This window comes from Leptonychotes weddellii, chromosome 12 (genome assembly GCF_054177405.1).
Source record: "Leptonychotes weddellii isolate Sample4059 chromosome 12, ASM5417740v2, whole genome shotgun sequence".
In the NCBI taxonomy this organism is placed as follows: Eukaryota; Metazoa; Chordata; class Mammalia; order Carnivora; family Phocidae; genus Leptonychotes; species Leptonychotes weddellii.
In genome coordinates, this window is record NC_138380.1 from 78,592,001 (window position 1) to 78,597,815 (window position 5,815).

General features: G+C 38.4%; 2 pseudogenes; one reads left to right on the top strand and one right to left on the bottom strand.

Annotated features, from left to right (window-relative positions):
- Positions 1-2,738: 2,738 nt before the first annotated feature.
- Positions 2,739-3,067, top strand: LOC102736365 (mitochondrial import inner membrane translocase subunit TIM14 pseudogene; annotated as a pseudogene).
- A 1,747-nt stretch (positions 3,068-4,814) lies between these two features.
- LOC115941847 (U2 spliceosomal RNA) lies at positions 4,815-4,937 on the bottom strand (annotated as a pseudogene).
- Positions 4,938-5,815: the final 878 nt, after the last annotated feature.

Sequence of the window (5,815 nt, forward strand, 5' to 3'; positions counted from 1 at the left end):
TATTATTTTTTTTTTTTTAAGATTTTATTTATTTATTTATTTGAGAGAGAGAGAATGAGAGACAGAGAGCATGAGAGGGGTGAGGGTCAGAGGGAGAAGCAGACCCCCCGCCGAGCAGGGAGCCCGATGCGGGACTCGATCCAGGGACTCCAGGATCATGACCTGAGCCGAAGGCAGTCGCTTAACCAACTGAGCCACCCAGGCGCCCACTTGTGTGTAATTTTTTTAAGGTCCAGGAAATGTAAAGAAATTTGTTGGAATAACTGAATTTTTGTAAAAAAATTAAAATAAAAAGGGGGAGACACAAGTGTAGCGGTTCTAAGGCAGGATTGAGGTCACTGCCCTTGAGGAGCCGCCAGGCAGCAGAGGCCGGTGACTGGAGCTGAGCCAGGAATGAGGTAGGCCAGGATGGTTGGTACTGTTGTCAAGTATGAGGCAAAGCCATTGGAGTGTCTTAAGGGGAGAGAGATGCAAGCTAATTTATCATTTTAAAGATTACTCTCGGCTTCTGCATCTAGCAGTATAAACCTGATACTCTAAAAAGCCTTCCTTACTCAATACTCTCAGGTCTTGGATAAATTACAGTGAGCTTATTTTTAATACACAGCTTAGCTTGCAAGAAAGTAAGAGAAATCCCAAAGGCATTAAAAAAGAAGAGTAAACTGAAAACTGAGCAGGAAGTGTAAGCAAATGCAAAAACTGGGATTGCCAGTACACAAATGCATATATCAGAGCAGGGAGTGGGAGGCTGAGCCTTGGGCCACTGGAAGTGGATTAGCTGAATTTGAGAGTCCCCACCATAAAGTAGGACACTTGAAAAAGGCTGCAACCTTCAGACAAGTGCAGCACGGGAAAAATGTTCATGCTAGCAAACAAAAGTCTTGTCAAGAATTCCATCGCCAGGGGTGCCTGGGTGGCTCAGTCGTTAAGCGTCTGCCTTCGGCTCAGATCATGATCCCAGGGTCCTGGGATTGAGCCCCGCATCGAGCTCCCTGCTCAGCGGGAAGCTTGCTTCTCCCTCTCCCACTCCCCCTGCTTGTGTTCCCTCTCTCGCTGTGTCTCTCTCTGTCAAATAAATAAGTAAAATCTTAAAAAAAAAAAAAAAAAAAGAATTCCATCTCCACATTAGCTCTAGATGGAGTTGGCAGGGGAAGAGGGGGAGAAAGAAAAGGAAGAATAGTTACCCTCTGAAATGTTTAATCCATGTATATGCACCCCCCACCCCCGGTCTGGAATTCAATCTTACACTCTCTATATGCTCAAAGAAACTTCAAACCAAGAAATTAAAGAATTTGCCAGAGCCCTCGTAGCTGGCAAATTCAAATATACATCTTTTCGGAAGGAAAGCATCTTTATAACAAAGATCTCACCAATTCAGCTCCACAAAGTATGTATCCACAATATTTTATTACTATGCATACAAATAAACCATGAGAGAGAATCAGCAGAAATCATGAACGACAGACTTATTGCCCCATAGATTTTAGATACTGCAATTACCAGACATGGAATATAAAATAACCATGTTTTATATGTAAAAGAAATAAAGATGGTATCTAAAACATAAACAATATAAAGAAGCCAGTAGATATAATCATTTAGACTTGAAGAAAAAGAAAAAAAAATTCTTAGAATTGAAAAATATAATCATTGAAATTTAAAATATGTATCAATTAAATATAAATTAGGTATAACTAGAGAGAGAACTTGTCAACTAGAAGACAGATCTAAAGAAATTACCTAGAATGAAATACAGAAAGCCAAGAGATTGGAATATGAAAAGCGGTTCAGCAACAGAGAAGATAAATATGTCTAATCAGAGTTCCAGTAGGAGAAATAGAATAAGCGAAAGACAATATTTGAATAGAAATTGGCTGAAATGTTTCCATAAACGATGAAAGGTATGAATCCACACATAGAGGAAGCACAATAGTAATCACGCAAGATAAATAAAAAGTAAATTCAAACATGACAGTAAAGTGTAGACCAAAGAAAGAGGAAGTACCATGAAAGTAACCAAAGAGAAATGGCATACCACCTACAAAGGAATCATTTCTAAACTGATCATAAATACCAGAGACATTAGCATATATATCCAAAGTGCCAAAGTAAAATAACTCTCGGTCTAAAATTGTGTTTCAGCAAAACTTTTCTAAGACCAAAAGTGAAATACAGTCATCTTGAGATGAACAAAGCTAAAGGGATTACCAGCAATAAAGCTACACAGAAGGAATTTCTGAAAATGAACTGAGAAGCAAGGTTCAAGATGCAAAAAAGAATAGAGAGCAAAGAATTTGGTACCTATGTGGGTATATCTAAACAAGCATTGTACAAAATAATAATAAAACATCGAATTTACAGAATTAAAAAAAAAGACAACTAAGATACTGGATAACAATACCATGTCAAGTGAGATGAGATGACCAGAGTTTAAGGCATTTATGTTAATTGGAAAGAGAGTTAAGATACAGATTAATAATAGTAATCACTAGCAATTGTTTATTTATAATGTGCCAGGTACATGTACCAATTCATTTAACCCTCATAACAACCTTATGAGTTAGATACTATTGTTATCCTCAGCTCACAGATGGTTTAAATAATTTACCCCAGGTCACACAGCTAGTAAGCAAAGGCATGGAATTGTGGCTGCAATTCATCCATCCATCCATCCATCCTTTGGAGCGGATGAAGCGCGCTTCCGGTGGAGGCTGGGGAGCCGAGCCAGAGCCCTGGCCAGTGGCCTGACTGTTGTTGCTGCAGGATTTGCAGGCCATTATGTTCTGCCAGCCATGAACCATATGGAGCCCCAAGCAAAATAAGTTTTTCAAAGTCTACCAAAATCTGCCTTCTGTGGTGGCTACTATATAGGTGGGTTTGCACCCAAAATGACAAAACGAGAAGCAGCATTATTACTAGGTATAAGCCCTCCTGCCAATAAAGGAAAAATAAGAGATGCTCATCGATGAAGTATGCTTTAAATCACCCAGACAAGGGAGGAGCTCCTTATATAGCAGCCAAAATCCATAAAGCTAAAGATTTATTAGAAGGTCAAGCTAAAAAATGAAGTAAGTGTGTGATGAATCTTAAGTTCTTGTTAGTTTAGGTATACGAGTGCCAGCTTTTTATAATAAAATGCCTCAAAGCTACAAAAAGAAAAGTGTAGGATAAGAACAAATAAAAAGCACAATGTAAGGGGCGCCTGGATGGCTCGATCGGTTAAGCCTCTGCCCTCAGCTCAGGTCATGATCCCAGGGTCCTGGGATCCAGCCCCGCATCAGGCTTCCAGCTCAGTGGGAGTCGGCTTCTCCCTCTCCCTCTGCCTCTCTCCCTGCTCATGCTCTCTCTCTCTCTTGCTCTTTCTCTCAAATAAATAAAAAGTAAAAATCTTAAAAAAAACACAATGTAAGGTCGAAGAAATAAAACCAAATCAGACAACAAAATAAATCAAAGTAGATTAAGTTTGTCAGTTAAAAGAAATCGTGACATTGGGTTTTTACCCATCGGTAGGCTTCTTATACACATAGGGGCACCTGGGTGGCTCAGTTGGTTAAACAATCCGACTCTTGATTTCAGCTCAGGGCAGGATCTCAGGGTCCTAGGATGGAGCCCTGAGTCAGGCTCTGCACTCAGCAGGAGTCTGCTTTGGGACTCTCTCTCTCTCCCTCTGCACCCCCATGCGTGCATGCTCTCTCTCTCTCTCAAATGAATAAATAAATCTTTTTTAAAAAGAGGACATATAAAACATGAGGACACAGAAAAAATGAAAATAAAAGGATAGAAAAATATATAGTAGGCAAATACTAACCAAAAGAAAGCTACATTAATAGCAGACCAAAAAATAATGAAAAATATTTTCAGCAATCAAAACAATTCTTATGCAATAATGAGAGTTTCAACTCACCCACAAAATATTAAAATTCTTAACTTGTATGCATTTAATAGGATAGCTTCAAAATATGCATAGCAAAAATGAAAGAATTACAAGAAGAAAGAGATAAATCCACTATCATAACGGGAGATTTTAACAAATTTTTTGCAAATTGTTAAATGATCAAAAAGACAAAAATATTTAGTAAGCATAAAGAAGATTTGAATAATTCAATTATAAGCTTAATTTAATGGCATGTAAAAATGTCACACTGGTACCTGAAAAATAATAAAACTGCTACATATCAAATCTTATTTTAATATCACTCCTATTAAAGTCTGTGTTATACCTCAATTTTTTTAAAGATTTTTTTTTTTATTTATTCATTTGAGACACAGATACAGAGAGAGAGAGCATGAGCAGGGGGAGAGGCAGAGGGAGAGGGAGAGGGAGAAGCAGGCTTCCCGCTGAGCAGGGAGCCCGATATGGGGCTCGATCCCAGGACCCTGGGATCATGACCTGAGCCGAAGGCAGACGCGTAACGACTGAGCCACCCAGGCGCCCCCCACAACTCATTTCGACGGCAGTTTGAAAAAGGAAAACTCTAGGCCAACCTGTATCCTAATACATCATAATGAAATATTTTTAGGCAAGTCACCACATTAAGAGGGTAAAAGATAAAAACCATATGATTGATAAATGCAAAAAAAAATCATTTGGTAAAACTTAAAATCATCTATAATAGCAAGAACTTTTACAAAACTAGGAATAAAGACAATTTTCCTAAGAAACCATTTCTACCAAACAATATACTTTTACCTGTAATTGTGACATGTTAAGAGTAGTCCCTTTAAAATAAAGAACAAGACAAATAAGCTCACCATCAGTACGTCTGTCAACATTATATTAATAAAGCCAACACAGTAAAACAAGAAACAGAAATAAAAGGTTTAAGAATTTGAAGAGAAAAACAAAACTGACACCATTTTATGATTGTAATTGCTCTCATATTAAGCCGATAAGAACAGATACTATGCTTGATCTTAGCCAAAGGCCAAAAAGCCCTTATAAAAAACAAGCAAACCAAAACTACAGGTAAAAATTATTAGAATCTATAAGAAATTAACAAGATGGTTAGATTTAAGATCAATGTATTAAAGCTACATTTCTCCAGCACAGCAGCAAGCAATTAGAAAACAATTTATTTTTTTAAACATAACTTCAAAAAAATATCTTTAATGATAACAACAAAAATCACGGTACCCAGGAATACATCTAGCAAAATATGTATGAAAATTTTATGGAGAAAACTAGAAAATTTCATGAAATACTTGAAAGATCTTTAAAAATGTAGAAATATACTATATTTGCTGATAGGAAAATTCAATATTATTAAGATCAGATTCCCTCCTAGGGGCGCCTGGGTGGCTCAGTTGTTAAGCGTCTGCCTTCGGCTCAGGTCAGGATCCCAGGGTCCTGGGATCGAGCCCCACATCGGGCTCCCTGCTCAGCGGGAAGCCTGCTTCTCCCTCTCCCACTCCCCTTGCTTGTGTTCCCTCTCTCGCTATGTCTCTCTCTGTCAAATAAATAAATAAAATCTTTTAATTTTTTTAAAAATTAAGAAAATAAGATCAGATTCTCCTCAAATTGTACAATGAAATGCCCACCAAAAATTTCATCAGGGCTTTCTGAGGAACTTGACTAGGTGATTCTAAATTTTTGTGAAGACACAGGGCGCCTGGCTGGCTCAGTCAGTACAGCATGAGACTCTTTTTTTTTTTTCTTTTTTTAAGATTTTATTTATTTATTCATGAGAGAGAGAGAGAGAGGCAGGGGGAGAAGCAGGCTCCCCACGGAGCAGGGAGCCCGATGCGGGACTCGATCCCAGGACCCTGGGATCATGACCTGAGCCGAAGGCAGACGCTTAACCGACTGAGCCACCCA